We start from the raw sequence: 26140 nt of genomic DNA, 5'->3' as shown, positions 1-26140 counted from the left end.
ATGCAAATTATTTTGCTTTATTTTCTTTACTTGTTCATTGTATGACCCTTTCTCTGCACAATATTAGCTCTAAAATGGCAAAGACCACAACTGCCTGGTAGATTGCTGTTTCCTGGTCCACACACAATGTCTGACATTTGAAAGGTTCTCAATAAATACGGACTCAATAAATAAGTGAATACTTATTTGCTCCTAGGAGTTTATTTTATCACATAAATTCAAGTTTTATAATTATTGGCTAAATATGTCAGGTGTCATCATATTTTAAAGCTTCTGTTGAATAGTAGGAAAAAGAGAGGAGAATAATAAATCTGCATTTATCATAGGTATATTCAAAGAAAGAGAAAGTCGGTAGAGGGATGAGTATATGAGACTAGAACATCAAGAGTAATGTTTTTTTTTTTATTGTAGAAATACAGTTTTTAAAAAAATAATAGAACCATAAGTTTACTACCATTGGCAATTATCACTTAAACCTCAGGTCATTATCTGAGAGATGTGGAGGAGAATATGGGTATCCCTTTATAAACTGTCCCTATATCCTATAGAAACTTCTCATACTATGATTGTCAGTCATTTATTTCTATACTCCTTTTTGTCCAACCATTAAAAAAAGCTCAAAGGCACAATGAAAATAGGATGAGAGGGGATTTTTAATAAGAGAATTGAACGGTTGTTATTCAAGTACTCTTTAGAGATTCAGTTTCGAGAAATGAACAACTCGAAGAATTTGGCTAGGCGTGAGGACAAAAACAGATTTTGGGTGGCGTACGAAAGTTGTGTATCATAGCTTAAACTTATCTAAACAAAGACAAGAAAGAAATTAATCAAGAGTAATTTACAGAAGTAAAATGGATATGTGCTCAACTTGTATAAATGTAAGTTTTGTTTGATGGTACTGTCCATTAAAAAATAGAAATTGGAAATTTGAAATACTATATAATGACTTCTGTGGAATAGCCCTATTTTTATATAAAAATTTCAACCAGCTAGTTTTATTCAGAAGTTGAACTTTTCTACAGCTAATTTAAAGGAATCACTGATCTCCATGAATTGCTAAAGTGTTAGTACAGCTATTGTTAAAAATGGGTAAAAAGTCTTCAAACTCCAGAACTTGCTGTTTGAGCCTAATTCTAAGCTCTTTTAAAAGTGTTCTTTCTTCCCTCTAAGTTGAAACTTGAATGGAGGTGGGTGGAGAAAGACATGCCAGGAATTAAGATTCTGATTTTGCAAATTCCTTTAAGAATTGTGATTTGGTTCTTCAGAAAATGAGGTAATTTCTTTAAAATAAAAGTTATATGGCTGCAATTTGCATTCCATTAATCTGGTCTTTAAAAGTTTCCTTTCTCTCCTCTTTCTAAACTGTCATATCACACTACCATGTTAGAAAAATGTTATTTCTTGCAAAGTATTGCAGAACTTTAGAATTAGAGGGGAAATTAGAGCTACTCTAGGCAAACACTCATTTTCGAAATGTGAATCCAGAGGCCAGAGAGTTTACAGGGACTGCAAGGACCTACCTCCATAAGGACAGGACCAGTTCTAATCAGGGATTATACCTGGACATGACCTCAGGGGCCATACAGGTATCCTTAATGAGTCCAGTGGTAAGGGTGTGAGACAATAGGCAGCATTGAGCATTGGAGCCAACAAAAGTGCACGCCCATATCTATGAGCTGACCACTGAGAAAATGTATTTCACGTATAAGAAGCTGGATACCCAACTTTGAGACTTGTGATCATGATACACCACATTGATTCTATGTTAACTCCTTTGGTATTTATGCTGAAAATCAATTAGAAGATGTTCTGCATTACACCGTTGTCAAATTGTTTGTTTATATTTCCTTTTATGCCAACTCGTTTTGGTCAAAGAAAATTCTGATCTGCATCTTGGTCTAAAATAAGAAGCTTCACAACATTAGTGAACAGATATTTTCATTTGGTTTGGGAACATTTTTTTCTAGCAAGTTTTCTTTTAATTATACAGTTTACTATTATACAGTTTACTATTATTATTAAAAGTTAAATGATAATTGAAATTGAGTTATTTATATGTTACTCAACAGCAGAATATTTTTTTGAATATTGGTTTTCAAAATATCCCCAAATCTGAAATGTTTTCCTTTTCTCCTCTAAGACTTCCCTGCCTGTCATTTCAGGCTATCCACAATTTGGCTTTAAGAAAATGATTTTTATTGCTTCTCATTAACTGATCTTTGCTTTGGTCTGATCAATCTCTTTTTTGTGCCACTCTCCGATGGGTTTATTATCAATCCTGAGACATACTTTGCACCACTCCAACAACTTAGAGAACTACCTTGGCTGTCACCTCAGAGCCTGCTTCTTTAGAAGGCTCCTCCCATCACCCATTCCTTGTGCAACCCGCGCTGCTCTCTGGATGGCTGTGTCCCCACACTAGCTTCCCCAGGATGGCCTTCACCCATTTAAACCACAGCAGTTAGCACTCCAATGGTTGGTTTGTTTGAAGAATTCTCGAGGACAGGAGACATGCTTTCTACTCTCTGTGTATTTTCCATATTGCCCAGTCTACTTTTAGGCCCTTAGTCAACGTTTGATAGAGAAAACTAATCAATTTTTAAAATAAAAAACTCTTAGGGCTTAAAAAGATTCTGAAGAGAAACACACACAGTTTCATTCTTTTTATAGCTTGGAAAGCAGAGAAGCCCTGGTTGGCAGAATAACTGGCTCAAGCTGATGCTATTGAGTGCACTCTTGGGATTAGAATCCTGTCTCCCGAGTACTGGGCCAACATTTATTTCACTTTCTACTACACTCGCAATACTCAGAGATCATTAAGAACAGAAGAAAGAGTAACGTGCCTCGAAGAGTTGATGTACATTCTTGTCTGGATGCAAGACACCCAGGCTTGGCATCCAGAATGTCAGCTCTTAGCTTGTTCAAAACAATACCACCTGAAATAAAGCAACAGGCGGCGAGGAAAGCTGTCAAGTCCCAATTTGCAGTTTCTAGTAAAGATCACAGCAAAAAATAGACTCCAGATTCAATTTGTCTTTATTTCAACTCCTCAAGGGCTCAGCACTAGCTAACTACTGGAATTCTACGCGAGCACGTTGACCAGCTTTATGCTTGCTTCTCCTCCTGCCTGGTTACCCAATTAGTTCCTTGTTAACCACGCACCTGCAGTGTATTTCCCCTCAGGCTCTGCTCCTCTCTGTGTAGCTTTTAACCCCTTCTGTACACATTGTTTAAAACACTATTAAGATGCCACCCTGGATGCCTGACAGAATCCTTGGAGCCCCCTTGGTTGCCAAAGTAATTAGCTTACAGGGACATCTCATCTAATATAACTGCAAAATCAGGAATAGATCAAACTCCCCTGCCTGTGAAAGCTGCTGGGCACTGGAAATGCACACGCTATTCATCCAGGTAATCAGGTAACACAGCAACACAGAGAATGTCAGAAGCAAGATATCCAGAGATTTCGGTCACGGGAAAGATAGGAAAACCTTTGTCTTACCAAACCTTTCTGAGCCCCAGAAAGAAAATCCCTTGGGAAGTCAAAAGGAGAATGATGAATCAAGGGAAAACCTCTTGGTGTCATGCTGAAGAATTTTTCACAGCTGCTCATGCCTTAGTAAACTCCCAATCTTGGAAAGGACCTGTTCTTTCAAGAGAAATGTGCTAGATTGTGCTCTGAGGAAGTGAAGGGAACAGAGTATAGGGACAATAGGCACTTCTAGGAGTGCCAATCGGTCATCAAACCATGTATCTGTTCACTGGCGCAATCTGACCTAAAAAGTGAAATTAATTAACATTAGCCCTCTTTTTTCAGATGGTCCAAAAAATAAAAAGACTTTAGGTAACCTTTAGTAACACATTCTATCTTCTGAAAATCTTCACCGCCAAGAAGTGCCTCTTTCCATCTTCTTTATTAAAGAGAAACAAAGATTCAAACTATAAAGGGAAAATTAATGAGATTTAAAAAACAAAAAACATGGCAGCCTACTGAAAACCAAGAAATTGTAGGAGAAACCTGATTATTTTAAGTAAGAAAAACTTGCAAATATAATTTCAGAATCACACAGCATTTATAATCAGGGAGAATAGAAAGGAGAAGTGCTAGAAAACAAAAGCAAAAGTGTCCTCAATTTTCAAAAAGAAAAAAAGGTGACGTAAAAATTATAGCTCAAGCGTTTGGCATTGATAACTAGTAAAATTGTCTAACTAGTTATTAAATAATTGATTTTTCCATATCCAGAAAATGAAGAAGTGGTAAGTGAAAACAGTATTTTCACCAAAAATAACTCATGCTAAACTAATCTTATTTCTCTTTTTTTGATTCTGTTGCCAGACTGGAAAATCGGGAGTTTCAATAACAATGTTGCTGGATTTCAGTAATATTTTTCTCTTTTTAAGAAGATGGGGGAAAATGTACTGAACATTTGAATAAAGTAAGTGCTGGGTGAACCTTGCTTCTTAAAGGATGAATGTCAACCCAGAGAGCGATCTTAGGGTTCTGTTGCTTTTTTGCACACATAGGCATGAAGTGCCTGCCATGTGATAGAAGTTGAGGAAACAGCAATGGGTATCATCAAGATTGGCAAAGACAGACCCTCTCTTGCCTTCATGGAGATTATGTAAATTTGACTTATTTCATTAAAAAGTGGGTGGAGAATTAGAAGGTTACTATTAAATCCTTAGATTTCACAAAGTCATGTGAATAACTAAATCATCACATTAAAGACTTCAGATTAAAAAAGTTAGGCTAGAATGATGTGTTGCACCTGAGAGCAAATAGTTAATAGAGATAAATGTAAATTTGAAAATCTATTTAAAACTGAACTCAGGGGATGTCTCTTGAGGTCTTGAAGTTTTGAGTGATTCCAAGATTAGAGGAGGTTAGAATGTAATTTAACTTTCAAAATAGCTAATGTAACTTTCAAAATCCTAAATTGTATAAATAAAGGTAAAGTACAGTGTCCAAAACATGGGAAAATTAATTACATTTGTTAGATCAATTTGGAAGTTTTCATTTTATTTGGGGCACTACCATTTAAAAAAGAGAAAATAACACATTAGAAATAATTTAGGGGAAGTCAAGCATGGCAGTAACATGTTTGGAAGTCTTGTTATATGAGAACCTAATAATGTGGAACATTTAGGTAAGAAAATGAAAAGAAGTGGAACAGGTTCATAAGAGAATGATGCAATTTTTTAAATAGGTTCTTAGGACAAAACTAGGATTAAGTGATTAAAATGACAAAGATCCAAATGTCAGTGCTAATAAGGAAAACATAAATATTTACCAACCACATAAAATGAGAAGAGAGGGCTGGTGTTTGATATGGTGGATACTAAAAATGACTAAGGACACTCTGAATGGCAAGTTGTCAGGTATGTTTTAGAAGAGGCTTCTCAACTAGGAAGGATTTTGGCCTAAGTGATATCGAAGATCCTTTCTAATGTTCTAAATCTAAATCTCTGGGACTATGTAATAGAAATATTTTCTTCTGCACATTTGACTTCAGATGAATGTTTCCTCCTGAATTATTATTCTATAACCACAAGAGATGAACAGTTATTAAGTAGGAATGGTTTCTCCAATTTCTCTTGTCTTGATCTATGGATGTTATCATCTTAGAGTTCAAATCCAATAACAAGTGAGCCTAGCATCTCAATCAAGCCACATTTTACCTCGTTTATTGTGCTTTGCTGAAACAAAATGTTAACTTATTCCTCCTATTATGAATCTTGATGCTGCTTTTATCTTCATTCTTTCTAAAAACAAGTCAAATCATTTCATTCTAGCCACATTTTAGATTTGTGGTCAATTAAGCTTGCAGTTTCTTTTAATCTTTGTTATACTCAGAATCATTCCAAAGATGCCATGGTTTATGACCTATTAGGATAGTTCCAGAGATTTCATGGTGCTAATTCTCAGCTTTGCTGGTGTCCAAATTCTAGAGATTCTTTGCAGGAGTTTCTCTAGAGGCTGTTCCTGTCTCCTGCTGCAGAATCCTAGAGGCCGTCTCCTGACTCTGTTGGGTGGAGGGATCCTTCTAGCCTTTCTCCACCCCACCTTTAGAAGTACTTGTTATCTTCAATTCCTGCATTTCTCCAGACTTGTGAGGTACAAATATGCTTCCTTTATCTTAAAGTATCCTTTCAGCAGAATTACAGGGCATTTCCCCCCATTCTACTTAGTCACTTACCACTGATCCAGCACTACCTCATTTTTCAATGTTTTGTTGATGTAATCTGTCTTGAGTCGTTTCCTATCACGTTCTTGTTGTCCTCATGGGTTTATACTTATATTTTATTGTGGTTTGATTTTAGAAGGAAACAGTTATAAACGTTTGATCTGACAGGTTAAACCAGAAGTTTTATCTTTTGCTTCAATTCGAATACTTACGAATTTTTCTTGCTGTTTTTCACTTAACCACATTTTGCCTCTTATTATTTAAAAATTTGTAATGTTAAAACCAAGGAAATGACAAGCAAATGAATCCAAATTCTAATAGTGCATGTCTCCATTCCGGAGAAATTATATATGGTAACAGTTCTTTTTTCTATTTTTCAGTATGTTCTAGATATTTCAACTTACTATTTTCATAATAAGAAAATCTAATAAAAATAACCCAAATAATTTTTATTCCATATTTCTCTTTATGGCGTACTTAAAAAAATAATGTCAAGAAAATAGTTAACTCAAAAAAATCAACTGCCTTAAAAAAATTTCAGAACGTACTTTTAAATTACAAGTATTGGGAAGAATGGGTTATAAAATAAAACAATGTAATCTTATGGAGTGAAAATTTATTGAGAATAAGTTGCTTAATATAAATAAGAGTGATGGAAATTCAGGACTTGGGTATTGTGAAGGTCGCTTTATTTCTTTTAAGGATAGTGATTGTGAACTCTAGATCTGGGCCACTGCCTGCAAGATCATGGGAACGTGAAGTTAAGGCCTGGCAACCTCTGCTCAGAAGATTAGGACTTTGAAGAGTTAATATCCACATTCTAATTCCGGATTTTGGTGGGAGGGCCTCCCTTGAGGGATTGTGAGCCAGGTACTCCACAGTCCATTATAATCCCTAGATTTGTCTTTGGTCTGGGCTGGAGGCAGTGGGATCCCAGGGGAGGATTATTGTTAGCATTGTTATTTAAAAACAGAGTAAACAAACAGCAAGGAATTCACTACAGGGAATGCACTGCCTTGAGCTTTGAGATAGGAGGATTCAAATGGGATTTTCAAGATTATATTGCTGGTTTTGCTAACAGAACAGATGTGGATTTAGAAAACAATGATATAAGTTGCTGAATGGTATTCTCTAAAGCAGCCTCTGCCTTTGCTCACCACACCCACCAAAAGTGAGTAGCTCAACTGACAGGATAACATTTTGTGACATTTTTACCACTTTTGCCAGTTCCAGTCCATTTCATCTTATTCGATCCCAACTATTCTATTCCACTTTATCTCTTGACAGGTCTCTCAGATTTTCCTGAACCTAGGTCCTTAACCCTTTGGAAATACATTTTTAGTATGTGCTGGCAATATTTAATATATTTAAATTGTTGACTTCAATTTCTTCAACTAAATTCATCTCCTGCTATATATGTACAGTTCTGTCTTATACGGCCTTAAGCTTTCCCTCCTTCCAGATTCTTCAGAGATGACTGATATTTCATCAAGCAGTTTTAAAAAGATATTTGTTGGGGCAGGCCCAGTGGCACAGCAGTTAAGTGCACATGCTCTGCTCCGGCGGCCCAGGGTTCGCCGGTTCGGATCCTGGGTGAGGATATGGAATGGCTTGGCAAGCCATGCTGTGGTAGGCGTCCCACATAGAAACTAGAGGAAGATGGGCACGGATGTTAGCTCAGGGCCAGTCTTCCTCAGCAAAAGAGGAGGATTGGCAGCAGATGTTAGCTCAGTGCTAATCTTCCTCAAAAAAAAAGAAAAGATATTTGTTGTAAAACAAAAGTAATACTTATGGTAGAAAAATTGGAAAATGTAGTTATAGATATGAAAATAAAAACTACAATCTTACTAATTTCAAAAATTCAATGTTACTATATTGGTGTAATCTTATTGGTCTTCTCGTAAGTAGACAAATTATTATTGCTGTTGCTTTATAAATTTGGGCTCACAATCTAAGCAATTTTATAGTCTGCTTTTCAAAAATATGTATATTGCTCTTTTTAAAAAAGTAATTTCCATTATTGAGAAGGAGCATTTTTCTTATCTCATGCTTGGACAGTACAATTTTTAATGTAAGTACATAATTATTGATTGTATGGATAGTTTGTGTTTTTTTAACCATCTTCCCATTTCTGAGCATTTCGATTGTTTCCAGTTATCGTTGTGTGTATGTGTGTGTGTACAAATATAAAAATAATATATATATAGTACACGTATACAATGCAAAGAGATGAAAAGAGATACAGAAACAGAGACAGGCAGAGAGAGATAAAGATCTCAAATAAGCTACTGTGAAATAAACAAAGACCAACCAAACGAGTAAAGCAACAGCTATTCATTCAGAGTTTGCTATAGGAAGGGAATCAGCCAGGATCACTTCTGTTTTGGCAGAGTCTCAAAGGCAGACAGAGGAGTGGGAAAACTTTATAGTGAAAAAAGAGATTTCAGGCATGTCCTGATTGGAGGCTGTTGGCATGAGGAAGCTATAGGCAGGCTAACTAGAAGCTGGGCATCCTATGTGACTGGCTGAGGATGCACTTTTGTCTTTCTCTGGTTGGTTCTAAGTTGGAAGTGGGGAAGAATTAGGAAAACTGTAAATTATTAACCATGTCCTGGCTATTTGGAGCCAAATGTTACAGAAGTTATGTTTTGGCTTCCTGGATTGCTACCAGAGATAGCAGTCTGACTTCCTACAATTCTGACCGATGACTGGCTTTCTAGTTGGTTATTGTAGACAAGGGGTTGGTTTCCTGGACAGGTTGCCACAGGTGGTGGGTTCTAGTTTTATTTTAATATAAATCTGGCCATTGTTTCTTTGTGTATTCAGTCTCTCAATGTAAACACTCTTTTATTTTTTATTTTTATTTTTTGTTGTTAAGGAAAATTCACCCTGAGCTAACATCTGTGCCAATCTTCCTCTATTTTGTATGTGGGTCACTGCCACAGCATGGCTGGCAAGTGGTGTAGGTCCATGCTGGGGATTTGAACTCATGAACCTGGGCCAACAAAGTGGAACTTGCCAAACTTAACCACTATGTCATGGGGCTGGCCCCTATAAACACTCTTTTAAAATAATTCAAATACACATAGAACACTTACATAAATTTATTACACCCCAGGTGGCCATAAAAATCTCAATAATTTCTAATTGATATTAGATAGACCTCATAAAGTGAGAGCATGCAGTAAATTGGAAATCAACATAAAAATCAGCATAAAAGTAGCAAAGAAGAAAAAAGGAGAGCAAAACTGAGAAGGAGAAAAAGAAGGAGGAGAAAGAGGTTGAGGAGAAGAAGGCAGAGGAGAGAAGAGAAAAGAAGAGGGGAGGAGAGCAAACTAGCATGCACAATCCACACCAACGATCACAAAAACTCCACATCATTGGGAAGCAATTGATATTTTTCTATATAGGACAAAATCAAAATGGAAATTACAATTATTTAGACAGAACGGAAGTGCCACAGATCAAAATCCATGACATCCAGATATAGCAGTACTTGGAGGGAATTTTATGGCCTCCAATGTGCATATTCAATGAGGCTTCAGTGAAAATCTGTGCATGTGATTTTTTCAATCTTATTTGGTTACTTTCAAATGTACAGATATGTTTCAAGAATAGTATCTAGACCAGTACAAAGAAGAATTGAATAACGTTTATCCAGATTCACCATTTTTTTTCATTTTGCCACATTTGTTTTATTATTCTATGTGTATATATTTACTTTTGCTCTAACATTTCATAGAAAATTGCATACAGTATGCCATTTAATCCTAAATTCTTCAGAGTATATTTTCTACAAATGAGGAAATAACTGTAATAAATTAAAGGATTTTAATATGGATAAAAGAATACTATCTAACCTATAGCCCATACTCGAATTTCACCAATGGCCCTAATAATATTCTTTCTGCCAGCTCTATTTTCAGGATCCATTTCAGATTTTGCACTGAATTTAGTGACCAGGACATGCTCACTAGACCTTTTAACCTGGAGCAGTTTTGGAACCGTCTGTTGCTTTTATGAAATAGTTTGAAAAATACAGACAGCCTATTTAGTTTGTAGACTGTCCCTCTTTACATTTCCTCACAATCAGACTCAAATTATTCATTTGTAGCAAGAATACAACATAAGAGATGCTGTGTTTACTCAGTTTATCGCTCCAGAATGTTGGTTTGTTCCATTGTTAGTGACTTTTACTTTCGTCGTTTGATTGAGGCGTGTCTGCCAAGTTTTTTTTATTTTAAAATTACAGTGCTTTTCTTTTTCTGAGGAGATGCTTTGAGTCTATCTAAATACCCTGTTTCTCATTAAATGTTTGCATGTGTTGATAATTCTCATCTGAATCATTACATCTCTGATGATTACAAAGTAGTGATTTTCTAACCCTGTCATCCCTACATTTATTAGTAGGCATTTCCACTGTAAGAAAGAGCTTTCCTTTCACTACATCTATTTATTTATTTGTGTGTTCCTTATCAGTAAGGACTCATGGATTTTTACTTAATAGATATAAATTCTTGGCAATGTATTTCATGCCTTCTTAGGGTAACCTACTTGGAAGTTGAGATTCTTGAAATAACTGCATGAAATTCAGCCAAGTTACTTTCCAGAAATCCAAGATTTGGAACTCCTCCCACTTGTGTATTAAAATGCTTTCCTCTCTCCCAGCTGTATTTTCCCATGTTTCAGATTTGTCAATATCATAGGTGAAACTTGGAAAACAGGTATTTCATTTCATAATTTGTGTTTACTAATCAGATTGCAGGTTTATTTCACATTTATTTTGGTATGCTCATTTATGTCTTTTTTTTTCTTTTGGACTGTTGGTATTTTTCCTATTGAATTTTTTAAGGATACATACTTTGACATACAATCATTCTTAAAATATCTTTCCTGCCAATCATACTTGTGCTGCAAATATTTATGAAAGCCCTGGCAGCTCTACTTCACCAGCTCAGGAAGTTTCTCTAACCCTCTTTCCTAAAAATTATCAGGAGGATGGCCAGTTTCCAACACAGCTATCTGAAACCCAGGCCCCTGGTGTCTTATTTATTGTTTGTAACCTGATGTCTTGTGCAGACGATGCCTCTGTAGGATCATCACCTGGCTGCTGATTTTTGTTTTACCCCTGGACACTGTAGCTCAAATTAGCTTCAACTCTATGTTCTGTAGCCTGAGGAGAAGTTCTGTTTTAAGCCCCATATTCCCTCCAGGTACAATAGCCTTGGGTTCTGCTTGTCTTGGAGGGAAATTTTGACAAGTAGAAGATACATTTGGAAGAATACAGATTGTGGAGGTTTTTACATTCCAGCCAGCACCTGTGAGTGCTTCATGTAGATTAGTGGTTCTTAGCATTTGGCCCTGGGAACCCCCAAGACCCTTTTTAGGTGGTCAATGAGATCAAAATTATTCTCATCACAAAGCTAAGATGTTATGTTTTCACTCTTGTTCTTTCATAAGTGTACAGGGGAATTTTCCAGAGGCTACCTGATTTCTGATATGGCCACAGATTGAAGGTAGAAACCTGTAAGAAAATCCAGCCATGTTCTATTCAGTCAGCCGCTTCATAGATTTGCAAAATTGTAGGGGCGGACCTGGTGGTGTAGTGGTTACGTTCGCACGCACCAGTTCAGCAACCCAGGGTTCGCTGGTTCGGATGCGGATTGTGGACCTATACACTGGTGATCAAGCCGTGCTGTGGCAGCATCCCACATAGAAGAATTAGAAGGACTTATAACTAGGACATACAACTGTATACTGGGGCTTTGGGGAGAAAAAAAAATGAAAATGTAAAACAATGATATTCTTCTCACTAGAATTTTTTTAAAATGTAGTTAGTTTTCATTAAGATATACTACTATTAGGATGTAATTGATTTTCTATGTTTTTATTTTGAAATTAATTATTTAATTTTAAGCTTAATTTCTAATAAGGTAAATAACAATTGAAGAAACACACATGAATGAAATCACCCTCACAATGTGAAAATAAAAATAACAATTATGTCACCTCTCTGCTGAAAAATCATCAATGACTACCCTGAACATAGAAACGTCTAATAATTGTTGGGACTCTACACTGCATGTACTGACTCATGCCCACGTGACCAATCTCTTTCACTCTGGAGATGTTATTTACCTTCTTTCAGGTCCTCCAAGGAGTCAATTCCTTTCCAACCATAGGGCCTTTCCAGATGTTGCTCCCGTTGTCAGGAACATTCTCCCCAAAGTCTTGCAAGGTTGTTTCATATCATCTCTCGGATCGCCTTTGAAATCACTGCCTTGAGACACCATTGTTGGATTACTGCGGGTCCAGTCTTTAATAGCTCACTCATTTCCATTTTTAGCACCTTGTTGGTTTCCACATAGACTTTATTAATTTAATAAGCATACAGGGAGCAAAAAGATTTGCAAAAAGAGTTCTTAGGCATGGCCGATGCTCCCCCAGCGACCAAGTGCAGTACTGCTTGCTTTTCTCTCTGGTTTTCCACTCTCTTCCCAAACCCTGAGGAACACTCATTTTCTTGTCAGTTCCACGATAGATTCAAAATTTTGCATTTTAAATAATTTTTCTGTAATGTGAGTTATTTTTAATGGAAGAGTCCTAAAATTCTGTCAGAGTTGATACCTTCTGTTCAGTCTTTCCAAGTACATTTTAATCTTATTACACTATATTGTGAGTATCTAAAGACAAAGAGAAAAAATTATCTGTGATACACACACACACACACACACACACAGTGACATCATATGCAGCCCACAAATATATTGAAATACACTGAGTTATCTGATTAACTCTATTGTGATGATTAGTGATTATTTATGTAGGAAAATGCAAATATTTTTCTTGTCTGAGCTGAGTTTAGCCCTATCTCCATCATCATCATCATCATCATCATCATCATCATCATCATCATAAAGCATTTGCTAATTGACAAGTGAACTCAATGGAAATTTGGTGGATGATGAGCCTGGGATGTTATGGTAAGGAAAGGGTTACCAGATGTGATATCATTCTTGCTGGATCTTGTAGACTTCTGGGATAGCGGAGGGTTTAAATGCAACTTTAAAAGAAGAGTTGCCTTAGAAGATTAAAGGGAGAAAATCCACTCAAGGAAAATTTTTTAAAGGCATGATTAAAAATGCAGAGATGTCCCTGACTTGTTTGTAGACTGCTGAATCACTCAGGGTGCTTGGAATTGATTAGGATTTTTACACTTCAAAAGAATATGGAGGCATCAGAAAAAGTAGAACAACTGTCACCGGAGTAGGTCACAGCTCCACTTTGAAGAAGAGAATGTCTATTTTCCACCCTCTTCCTTTTTGTGCGCGCCTCAGTTTTCCTTTTAAGAAAGCGCAGACATCCAGGAACAGCAGTGATTTCATGCTACCGAAAGTCATGCTGGTCATGGAGAAAAGTGATTTGACAAACCCGTTGCCACTAAAGTGTGTTTACTTTTGGTCTTAACTTTTTCTAGAGAAAGTTTTATTTTAAAAGACAGACTTGATGAAGAAAACGCAAGACCTAAAGTCTGCATGACTGTTATTAAAGCCTGCAGTGATAGGAAAGACAGTCATCTGTCTTCTCTGACCAGAGGGCTCCTCTGGTTCTTTCAAACGACACTAACTAGGTACCTACTCTTCTTCATCTTTCACTTTCTACAACACAAAACTCTAACCAAGTCTCTTGAGAACATGCTCTTGTGAACTGAGCATGATTCACACACCTCTCTCAAAACGTTTGTTCAACTGCTTCCTCTACTTAGCAGCTCTATATGGGGAGCATGGTGATAGGAAAAAATGTAATTTTTGAGCCCAAAAGAAGTGAGAACAAATCCTGCCTTCCTACCTGTGAGCAATGACACTCTCACTGATGCTGTTTGCTCATCAGGAATGAGAATAACAGGCACTGCTGTGAAAATTAGACACGACATGAGTTGCAGCATTGGGCACTCCATAAATTAGCTGGTTTGATAGATATTATATTTGTATAATAGATAGGACAGTTATATGAATACGACTGATTGGTAGATATAGATCTTTACATACAGCCTCTGATTCTTCTTCTTTATAGAACATGTTACATATTTTAAACGTAGTACAAATGTTGTCTCTGCTGTCTTTTCTATATGTGCAAATCTAAGCTATCTATCCAGTTACAACACCATCCATTCAGGAAGGACAGTGGCCATAAACAACTGAGAGGGCACATTTGTGCCTACTAGCTGCTATCAACTTTATATTTAAATTCAATATCTATGTTAAATAGCAGTTCCTCCTTGATGTCTTTATTGATACCACTCCTGTTCATAAAGTCTCCCTCCCTGGATTCCCCTAGCCCCTTTTTATATGTCTATTTTATCTTGATAATTGAACACTTTTTAATTAACCTATTTCCCATATTACAACTCCCCTACACCACCTCCCAAGTAGATTGCAATCATTTTCAGAACAGGGAATATGTCACACTTCTTTCATAACTCACAATATCATGGGCAATACCTACATATTAAAGAAGCTTCAAAATATTTGTTGAATTTTATTGAAATGAATCTACTAGGAATGGGAAATGACACATACATAGCTCTCCAATCATTGTCGAGCCCTTTTTTCATTCCCAGCTATGCTGCCTATGCACCCAGCCAGTGACCCCTCCCTGCAAATGCATTTGCCATGGGTTTGATGATTGTGCCACTGAGGCAGAATAGAAAGAATTTGTTTATTTACCTGTTCGGTACAATAGGCTCTCCTGTTCCGAAGTGGAATGTTTCCGTGTATGATTACTTTTGAAGAGGAAAGTTTCTGTAAGAAGAAACTGGAAAGAGTTTGCTCCTGCTCTGACTGCATTTTTTAATCATCACTGTTTGCCCCTCCAGTGCGTCCGCCCATTTCCAAAGCCAGGCTCATGATTTTGATGCACCATCATGGCTAAATACAGTATATCATTTCAGCAGGCTCTTCACATTGTGTTATTGTTAATGATGCTTTTTATTTACCAGAACCATAGGCAATATGATATTACTCTCATTCAGTGAGCCCGGCAGGAGACTTTTTAAAAGTGTAATGCATTTGCTCTAATGTCTCTGATCAGGTGGATCCGGCCTGGAAAAACTCCAAGTTGGATAATTACATTTTTGCTACCTATAATTTCCACCACCCCTTTGAGAGCTTGTAACACTCTTCTCCTTTCATACTCCACACATGCGTGGTGTTTGCTGAACACTATTTTAAAAAGAAAAGAAATTCAGCCAATTTTAACCTCCAGGAGGTGAAAGAAGAACAACCCAAAACAGAGAGGTCAGAATGAACACTTCTAAAATTGTGACGTCATTGAAAGTTGTCTTTATTTTTCCTCATGCCTTTAACATTCCTGTCCTTTTTTACCCCTTTTTCATGACCCATCTTCTCTCACTTTCAGATAAACAGTATTCTCATGCAATTGATTTTTCCAATAATGAGAGGAAGAGATCTAAGAAAATCATTCTTTCTAAAGCATACATATTACGTTTGATAACTTGTCCAGAGATATTTGAACTTTAAAAAAGAGAGCTACAGCACAAAAGGACAGATTTCCTAAGGCAGAATTTTAGAGCTCTTGTCCTGAGAGAAAAGAGATACTCTCAAGGGGTGAGTGTCATCCATGCACCTTAAATTCTCTCATGCCTACGTACAAGAACTGCATGGCTTTTTAAGGTAAAAAGAAATACTAGATTCTACATTTTATTGTTTCTAATAGGTTACATTAGCATACAAGGCTCTTCGCACATAAGGTGGGACAGGGTCAAGAAGAATGTTTTTAATGTTTTTAACATAAGGATCTCAGGATCAACATTTTTTTTGGAAGGTAAAATTACCTGAAGTCAAGTGATAGAGGTGAATGACTAAGCTGAGTAATAATATCTGAGTACAAAAAAGGTTTGACCTTGAGATCCATAAAATAATAAGACTAATTTCCAATTCTGACTGGTAGAATTAGAAGGGTTGTCATGGCAGGATATTGATCCTTGTGTCATAATTACATGAACAGATGACTTTTAAAGGGAAACTCTTCCTTGAGTATGTAATGTCCATTTCCATGGAGTTTCACATTGGTTTTTTAATGGGCATACATGATGTGCTCATATTCCTTTCACATGTCTCCCTTCCCTTTGGGGACCTGGATGCTCACAGCATTCCTAGTCCGTGTCAGCCCATCCAAATGCCTCATTCAGAGTTCTACCTCAAAGTCACATGCGGTTTACTCTCTAGGCAATTGCTCAACTGACAATGAGAGCTGACATCACTGTGATGGAGGAGCCCAGCATGTATTTATGAAGCATTAATTCAGTTCATAATATTACAACTATCAAAGTCAACTAATGTAGATTTTATTTTATACATTTTCCCTTTTGATGTTCTGATATGCCTCGATTTTGTTGATTCCATGCAGACTTATGGGGAGAATTTGCTGTATATTGCACTAAATAGGCACATGCCACTTTTATCTAGAAATTATTTGGGGCAGAGCTGAGAAGAGCGATGGATTCTTCTGTTGCACTGGACTCAGGACGGGTCCAAGGTGACTCTTATGGGAGTTGGCCACACACCAATTTACATCTGGAAGTGGTGGTGTTAGTGGACAGAATCACCTCAGTCTCTGAAGTTCTAGAAGGGAAGCAAATTTTTTGAACAAGGTAATAATTTAAATTTTAGAAGTGTTACATTTTAGGTGCTTGGCAGGACAGAAAGGGAAACACTCCAAACGAGTCTACATATTTGGAAGTGATGCTATTTAAAAGTAAGAAAAAAAGACGGTATATAGGAGACATCCTTTCTTTTGAATTTCTTTTAAGTGCAATCAATGGACTCATGTTTAACTTTTGTGCTTATACTCAAAGTCGCCAATTCTTTTGCTCACCTGGTTTGACAGTCCTTGCTGACAAGTTTCCCTGGTCTCTTGTCCTATCTTGGCAGTAAGTTGGCTCATATTCTTAGCCTAGCATCTTGTGCTTGTAATAGAGTTTTGGGTTAGTATGACCTTTGAACACCATCATTCCACAACTTCCATTTCCAGCTGGTTTTAGTACCGCAAACATAGTCCATTAATGACACATCTCAAATGTTTTCCTTGTAGTATCTTATTGTTCTATGACTTTCTTTGAGGATCAGAGTCTTCCTGTATTCATTTCTACTGCCTTTTCTAACTTTGCGAATTGGTTAAATGTCCATGTTATTTAAAGTACAATTCAGCAACCTCCTCAACTTTAGCCATTGCTTTCTCCTTCAAAAATCTTGTCCACACTTACAGAGTCAGTCCTTGCTACTAATCTTACTAGTCCTACTAATCTACTTCCTGCTAGAACAAGGGCTGACAAAATTTTTCTGTAAGAGACCAGTTGGTAAATGTTTTATGCTTTGTGGCCTACATACGGTCTCTCTTGTCTATTGTTGGTCTATTCTTCTTTGTATTTTTTGGTTTGTTTGTTTTTACAACCCTTTGAAAATGTAAAAAGAAAATTTTCACTTGAGTCATTCAAAAAACTTACTGATCCCTGTACTAGAGACCAAAGGGAGGAACAAGAATGTATTCTCATTCTGTAAAGACGTTAAGACGACTGAGGAGAGATGATGAGCAATTGATATTAAAAATTAAGGAGATAAAAGTGATGATCTTGGAATAGGTAATTTTCCTAAAACGTTGCTTTTTGGAGGAAGTCCAATCTCTTTCTAACTTTTCTGTTTTCTAAGTATGACTTTTCTCTTATCTTATACTCTAGGTGGTCAATATATTCTTGGCCTTCTACAAAGTATTCAAATAGTCCCAAGTGTTTGTTATTTTCTTTCAAATCAAGTAGAGTGTGTTTATGGTTCCTCCTTAGAGAATAGACCCATCTTGAGTTGACGTGGAATTGGACTGGCTTTCTTAAGCAGGCAGTGTCTGAGGAAGGCTGTGTACTTAACAAGCTGTGTGATGAGATGACCTTTCAAAATCCTTTTCACACTCTTGGCATCCTACTTTTCTCAAGTTACTATTTTGGATTCTGAAAGATTTTGTTTGGTCTTTGAAAATTCGTATTTAATGGAAGATATTAACACCATAACTCATGTTATCTGTCACTTGGCTTAGTCATATTGGAAGGCAGACCTTTGGACAAGTCCTTGCAGGGGAAGACACACTGTAGCAAAGTGAAAGAGACAGGGGGAAAGGAAGGACATAAGAGAGATTGGGGAAAAGACCAACAAAAAAATGTCTTGCTAACAGTTTACTTGATTATACTTCTTTTAACAACTTCCATTTCTTAGAAACAGGATTATTTACCACTAAGTTCATATATCTATACTGATATCCAGAGGTCAAACCCAGGAGGGTCCATGACGTTCAAAAGACACTTTTTTACCTCCACAGCTGTTGAAATAGCTGGGCCAAAGATAATCTACAATTAACTACCTGAGAAATATCTGCTGTCCTGCATCAAATTCAGAAAAAAAGAATAATCTGTTAAGAACAATTTTCCTTCCTAGTTTATTGAATAAACAAGCCAGAAAACAAAACCACACATACCCAAGACAATTTTCATGGCTTGATGAAACATCTCCAAACAAAAAACTATGAATTAATATTACTAAACCTCAAAGGGCATGATGATATAATGGAAGTCATCTGTGACTCAAGAGGAATTCTGATTCTTGCCATATGGGGTAGATAATTTGAAAAGAGTTCATTTGAGATTTCTGATACAACACATTCAGTGTCTCTTTCAGGACTCTGAGTTATTTGTTATCATTTAAAAATTTCATCTAGTGCTTCAGGCTATCTCTCAGTTTTCTGGTATTCTTTTGGTGCCTAGCACAGGGCTTGTCCATTGTAAGATTCAATAGAGATATATTGTCCAATTGATTAAATTTTATCCCCAAGCTACCCTTGAACCTCATAAATCTCTTCCAACTCAAATTTGTTACTCTGAATACATGAAAGAGGGAAAGGATGGTGCACCCCTCTGTGCCCTGCTTTAGTCACTCATTGTCCTTGCATCAAGTTACAAAGATTTATTTCTTTTAATCAGCCGTGATCAAACAATCCCTCTAACCAGTTAACCTTTCAGGTTGTTTTCACCTTATTTCTCAAAATTTGTCTTCAGCTGTCTTCTTTCAAGGTGTTCAGAAAGAGCGAAGGCAATATAGTGGGATAGTGTAGTAAATGGACCAAAAAGGTGGTAACTTAATTATTGGAAATATGAGGAACACTATCTATCCTCCCCCTCCTGCACTCTAAACACCCATCCACACACACACACACACACATACGCACACTCACAGTCTTCCTCATGGTCATCCATTCTGAAATTCTAACCAATAGAGATATTCATGCATTTGAGTGTTCACATTCCAGGCCCTAATCAGGTAATTATTACCTAAAAATTGCCTTGCCAAACAAGTAGTAGCTGAGGGCAGAGTTACGGGAGGAATTTCACATGGCGTAGGAAGGAGGACAAGGAGTAGGGATTTGGCAATGTGGTGGAGCATTCCTTTTGTTGGTGCTCCCTGATTAAATGTATCTTATGACAATACATTTTTCCAATATTAAGCATTTAAAGTGTTTTCTGGTATTCATTTACCACAAATGATATTAAATTTTACATGTTAATGTGTTTTGTGTGTGTGTGTGTGTGAGGAAGATTGTTGCTGAGCTAACATCTGTGCCAATGTTCCTCTGTCTTATGTGAGATGTTGCCACAGCATGGCTTGATGAGCAGTGCTATGTCTGTGCCTGAGATCCAAACCTGCAAACTCCCGGCCGCCAAAGCCGATCATGCGAACTTAACTGCTATGCCACGGGCCGGACCCTGTGTTAATAGTTTCTTAAAAATTTTTTAATGAATAAAAAGGGAGTGTGAAGGCACCCGAAACAAACTTTCTGATTTGTCAACTAATTTGAGGAAATAGTACAATATGTTTTTCTAACGGCCAATAAATGGCAGTTTTCTGAGTTTGTGTGATATTAGATCACTTTGCTCCAGAATTTAAAGCTAACTTAATTTTAGTTGCTTTTGTAGCAGGTCTAAATTTACCTAATTTTCCAGACATTCAAATTCCTGTCTATATTGACAACCTCATCACTCTGAGACATTCCAGGCTAGTTTCTCTTGGTTTTAAGGTCATATGTTTTCACTGGGAATTCTAAAACCTTAGGGAATATGAGAACGACAGACACACTGGGGAGTATTCTCTTTCTTAACAATAGCAAAAGTCCAAGAAGATACTCATCAAATAATTGTGAGGCTTGAAAACATTCAAAAGTCATCATCTTCTGCCATGTGCAGAATAATTAAATGCAACATCAGCATGACATCAGTGGTAGATAATTTTTCGCCATAAAATGCCATTCTCTCGCATTAACTTGAGGGTTGTTGGAAGGTTTTGTCTCCATTTCACCAGACAGAGTACAAAACATTGTGACATGCTTAATATTTCTTCCGCCAAGATGTCCACTCCGATTCCTCACCCTTTACAGAGTTGTTGATTTCATCCTGCATTTAGCTGCCAAAAAAGCGATTGCGTGTGCAGCCCCAGTAACAAAGTGAAAATGAATTATGCATCAGAAGAAACTGCATTTGAGTCAAAAAACTTAGACTTCAGCATCTTCAAATTACAATATGATTTAAGAAGGAATACATTTAAGGAGATAGCGATGGACTGAGGTGAAGGGGTCAGCGTTGGCCTGGTTTAATATAATTTAGCTTTCAATTATTTATTTTTTAAAGAGCTACTAAGCACACTGAATCTCTTTAATGGCAATGTCAAAAGTATGGAGACTGGAGAAAAGCCATGAATAATAGTGACAGATTGTTATGCATGGTAATGTTATAGGGCCTGCTGCAAACGAAGCGTTCACCAGAGCAGGGAGAGCAAACGAGGAGCAGCCTGCTCTGAAAGTGAGGGACAGGGCTCCCTTCCCTGAGCTGTGAAGATGGCTGAATTCCACTTCCTTTGAGATCTAACTGGCTTTGTCAAAAAGACCATTAAGCCAATCAGTCCACGAGAATTCTGCACTCCTCTTTTGACAATAGGGACATATAATTGTTTATTTGAATTGTCCACCCTTAATTTTATTGACAGCAAAATGGAGTCAGTAAAATATCCTCACACATTCTTCAAGCAACCATGCAGTGACTCGAACTGTGCAAAGTGGAGGACACGAGGCAAGAATTTGTCCCTCCTTCAGGAAATTGGTCATCAGGTGAGTGGATTTGAACTAATAGGGAAATGTATAGGTGAAACTATGTGATATATAAGTGTTGAAGAGTCTGATGTAAATTGAAAGTGTTTATTAATACAGAGGAAGAAGGGAAAGATCATGGTAAAGTAGAAGACCCTGGACCAAGGTTAGGGATCCCCATATTTACCCATCAACGCACCAAGGGTTCTGCTCCCCTCTGCCCATTATTTACACTTACTCTCTTGCCACAAACAGAATGGACAAGAAGCAATCCAACCATGCCCACGTGCTGTGTTCTCACCTATGGAAGGGCAATTTACTTCTCCCATGGCCATTTCTCACCTAGGTGAGAGAAAAATCTGATTCTGTCAAATGGTCATTCAGCCACACTTACCTACTAGTCTACCCATCTTAGAACCACTTGCCCCACCAGCCCCGTCTTTCCTGGTTTACTGCTAAGCGGCAAAAGTGTGGCAGTGTCATATGGGAAAAAAAGGCAGTGTCATATGGAGAAAAAGAAAACAGAACTGGGAATCAGGAGGGCAGATTTCTAGTCTTGGCTCTTACACGTTTGTTTAGACAACTTTGGGACTTTGTTTCTGCAACTTTTAAGTGAACAGATTGGTTAAATAAGGGCTTTGAAAGCATATGCGTATATATATATGTACACATATATATCTTATCCTTTTAGTAATGGAATGTTTTTTTCAAAAAATTTTCTTTCTCAGACCCCCAGTTTTAAGCAGACAGAAGCAGAGCCATACCAGTTGGAGCAGGCACGAGGAACCCAAGGTGTCCAGTTTCCTTCCCACTCCTGGCTGTGCTCCCTGAGGGCTCGGCAGAGTCCAGTCCTAAAATCTATGAGACAGCACTATTTCTAAAGCTCTTTCAAGGTCTAAATTTATTGGATTTCCTGTCATTCTATAAAACATTTTACTCTAAACTCTTACTATCTTAAAACTCATTCTACTCCTATCTGTACTTTTTTTCAATAAAACGTGGAGAGAAAAGACCTAAAACTAAAGGAATATTTAAGGATACAAATTCGAAAAAAGGAAGTTAATTGTTCCCAATGACCATCTAAGTGATTCTAAGCGATCGCCTAACCTCTACAAGATGGCCAGTTAGCAACTTTACAGAAAATTCCTACAGAAGAGGAAGGAAAAGTCAGTAAAGAGTGTGTCTATCTACCACTTCACTGATAGACCAAAGGGAGTAGGACCTGTTCCCATGGCCAGGGGCAAAGGCTAGGTCACCGATAGTTTTCACTTCAATGTCATCTTGCACACTTGTGCCTGAGGAGGGCAATGTTCTCAGGACTACACAGTCTATGTGTTTCTGTCCTTTGGGGAAGGTGGCAGGGTATGTGGTGCTGAGAAAACATTTCTGCTTCATTTATGAAAATACGTAAAAGCAAAATGTCAGTGGAGCGGTATGGCAAGTGAAGGAGGCAGAGTTTCCTCAAGCCTAAACTAGCTGAATTTGGAGAATACATTATAGAAACAAAGTAACCAAAAAGAAATAAATGAAACTTAGATGAAGATAATTCTTCCTTGATACCTACATAAAAACAAAGTATCCTTCTGATGTAATATGCAGGCTGGTTAACTGCTCCGGTCCTGGATCTCCATTAATCATATTCTTGGGAGGTATTTAATACTTTTCAAATCAGAAAATAGAATTTTTAAAGCAAAATTATTTTCAAAGTATTCAATTTAAGAAAACTAAAATATGTAAGATTAAGAGAGAATGAGAAAAGAATATTTTATTTTAGAAAATCAATGTTATAAAAATGGGGCTGAAAGCAAAACTAAGTATTATCTCCAAGAAAGATGGGGATCTATTGATTTCAAGGTTTGCAGTTTCACTTTCTCCAGAATGCTGCCTTGGGTTTGACTTTTAATATTTTGTTTTTTCTCATCATGTAGTCCCTTCTCTCCGGTCATTGAGAGCCAAGTAGAGCAACCCTTTCCTTCTTGGGAGGAAAAAAGAAAGAAAGAGAATATGAGCAGAACTCTTTTGTTAAAAGCCAGTGACACCACTCTGATGTCCTGGAATCCATTTTCCGGCAGATCTTAGGCCCTGGATAAGAATAGAAGCTTTATTTCAGCTAATAGCCAAAGAATTAACTAACTGCTAAAAACTGCTAAAGAGTTATCTAATTATGGTGTAATATCCTGCCCTTCCTTCTTTAGAGAGGAAGTGAAAAAGAAAAGTTAATTATGACTGAGTATAAGAAAAAAAATCCTTGTGGCTGAGTAAAAAGAAATATACATGTTTGCGGGGATGTGTGTGAGAGAGTGAGAGAGCGCCTTCACTTAATGGGCTAATTCATTCCTAGGATCCAACGAAACCTGTCAAAGGTAGCTTCAGTCAGAGTTAGCAGGTACTTTGGGATCTTCATGGAGTTGGTGGGATCTAGATAATAGTCTCTGTGAATCTCTCGCAATGCACACTTTGATACTCTTAATCTCAAATTCGTGTCCCTGATGCACAGTAAGCCCATCACCAAGACATCAGTACTTGGAGACAGAGAAAGGCTTATTCAAATTTGCCAAAACGAGAGGGCTGAAAGATAGGTTCTCTCAAATCTGCCTTCACAAGAGAAGAAAGCAGGGGGTTTTATAGAGCTAAGGGGCTTGGCAGGAGGAGTTTTGGAGAAACAGAGGAGTAATCCATGTTTCTTTCACCCCCATAAGCCCCTGGGAAATCTGACTTCTGGGCATCAATGGCAGCTGGAGGCTGGTTATCTGATGATCATGACTCCCTTGAAGGCACTTTTTCTCCTGTAAAACAAGCTCATAAATCCTTGTGACCCTTGAGTCCCTCCTCAGGTTAAACAAGAAAACAGCAAATTGATAGGATTAAGCTGTTTTCATAACACAGTCGAAAGGCAATCTTACTGAATATGTACAGTAACCCGCAGGAACCCAGCTTCAACTTCTTCTTGTATCACCTGATTGATGCTGACATAGGGAAGAGATGCAGCTACTCATGCTGTGGGATTATTCTGCGACACAAGAGTCAGAAGAAGAACATGTAGCAGGACATCACATGAACAATCAGATTTCTCTTGGCTTTCTTAGTGTATACTCTCCACTTCTTGAGCCAGGACCAAGGAAAAGGTTTTGAAAGAGGAAGAGATACGAGAAAGAAGAAACCCATCTTGTTTTGCTTTCTTTCATTTTTCTATAAATCTTGTTCAGAAAGTTTTGTTGTATTTTGCTGCCTGGGTGGAGATGCTCCTTCCAAAGTCGCGCTGACATTCAACCTGACAGCTAGATAGCACTTGAGTAGTCCTGAGAATCTGCTTGCAGAGAGGACTTTGTCGTTTCAGATGGTTACAGTGACAGAAAGACAAGATTGTTGATACTGTTATAAAATCCCTAAGTGACCACATGATTTAGGCAAAAGGTTATGTCATCAAATTCTAAACAGGTAGCCTATTCTGAAGCATAAATCTGGCCTCTAAATTTGGCAGACCACCACAGAAGTGCCCAAGACATGTGTTTGATTTTGTGACATTGGCTATCCTTTTCCTGTTGTGATGATATAAACGAAAGATATTACATCCCTGGAGGACACTAGTGCCCACCTAGTAGAAATGTTTCAATTACAGATTTTAAAAATGGGTCCTAAAGAAACTATAGAATGTTCTAAACAAAGTCAAATGTCATTTCCTTTGTTTAAGAAAATAGGAAGAGAAAAAAATTATAAGATATAGAGGAAGGAGACCTTCCTAAGGTCATATGAGCATTTGGGTAATGCATGCAGCCTTTTTCCTGTCGAGGTTTTGTTGTTGTTGTTTTCCTCCTGTCTTGTTACAGAAATTCCCTATGAAGAGATTAATTCACTTTGTCACAAACTGCCAGATTTGCACCTCCATCCCATATGCATAATCTCACCTCTTCAGATTAGGGACTAGTTTTTATTCTCCAACAGCTCATTCTGTTCCTATGGTGCATTTCATATGCAGATCTAGCCAGTCAACGGCAGAGTGGACACTGATTAGATACAGGAGATGTTAATCATGATGACTTTTAAAGTTAGGGAGGCAGATAACATTCTTGTCAGTGGAGTCAGCCACTATGATACTATTGACTTAGTGGGATTGGCCAAAGATACTGAAGCCCTGGAATTCAACCACTGGAAATGGATTACGGGGAGATGACACCAACATTGGAAAGTCTTGTTCTTTTTGGTCCTTGGGAAATAGACTGGGGGGGATGGTGTGTGACAATTGTTCCTGTTCTCTTTCACTCCATCTTTCTAGGATTTGTTTCATCAGCACATTTTTAAAAAGTACCTTGAATGTAGATGGCTTCTTCCTGCTGAGCTAGTCAAAGTACTTTACATACATTATCTCTCATTTGTCCTCCTCTAATCCTTAGTGTTTGATAAGTGTCAAAGCAATGCACCTTCTTTTTTTTTTTTTAATTTGACCGTAACCAGGTATACTAGATTGAAAGTACAGAAAAGTGATTTTCCAAGATGGTATCCAGCTTTGGAATTCCCTTACAATCCAGGAAAAAAGAAAAATACCTTATTTGATTTGCATCACTACTGTACACCAGTAACCTACTCTCCTTTTTTCCTTGAATTTGAGAAGGCTGTACTTCCTATTTTTCTTGCCTTGAGATGAGCTTTGTGGACTGTCCTGGCTTATGAAAGGTGGGCAAAAGTGATCTCAATTCCTGGCTGAAAAGATCTTCCTTGGTTCTCCAGTTTCTCTCTTCTCCATCAGTGGGTATTATGGAGGA

At 37.4% G+C, this 26140-nt stretch overlaps 1 long non-coding RNA gene across 1 annotated transcript in view; it reads left to right on the top strand.

Annotated features, from left to right (window-relative positions):
- LOC139045768 (uncharacterized) overlaps positions 1-22267 on the top strand; it is a 38104-nt gene extending 15837 nt beyond the window's left edge. The window contains exons 2-3 of the long non-coding RNA XR_011504857.1: positions 21281-21401; positions 22109-22267. This is a non-coding gene — a long non-coding RNA (uncharacterized lncRNA). The remainder of the gene's footprint in view (positions 1-21280; positions 21402-22108) is intronic.
- Positions 22268-26140: the final 3873 nt, after the last annotated feature.

This window comes from Equus asinus, chromosome 7 (assembly GCF_041296235.1).
Source record: "Equus asinus isolate D_3611 breed Donkey chromosome 7, EquAss-T2T_v2, whole genome shotgun sequence".
NCBI classification, from domain to species: Eukaryota; Metazoa; Chordata; class Mammalia; order Perissodactyla; family Equidae; genus Equus; species Equus asinus.
This window is presented reverse-complemented; position numbering and strand designations above follow the sequence as displayed.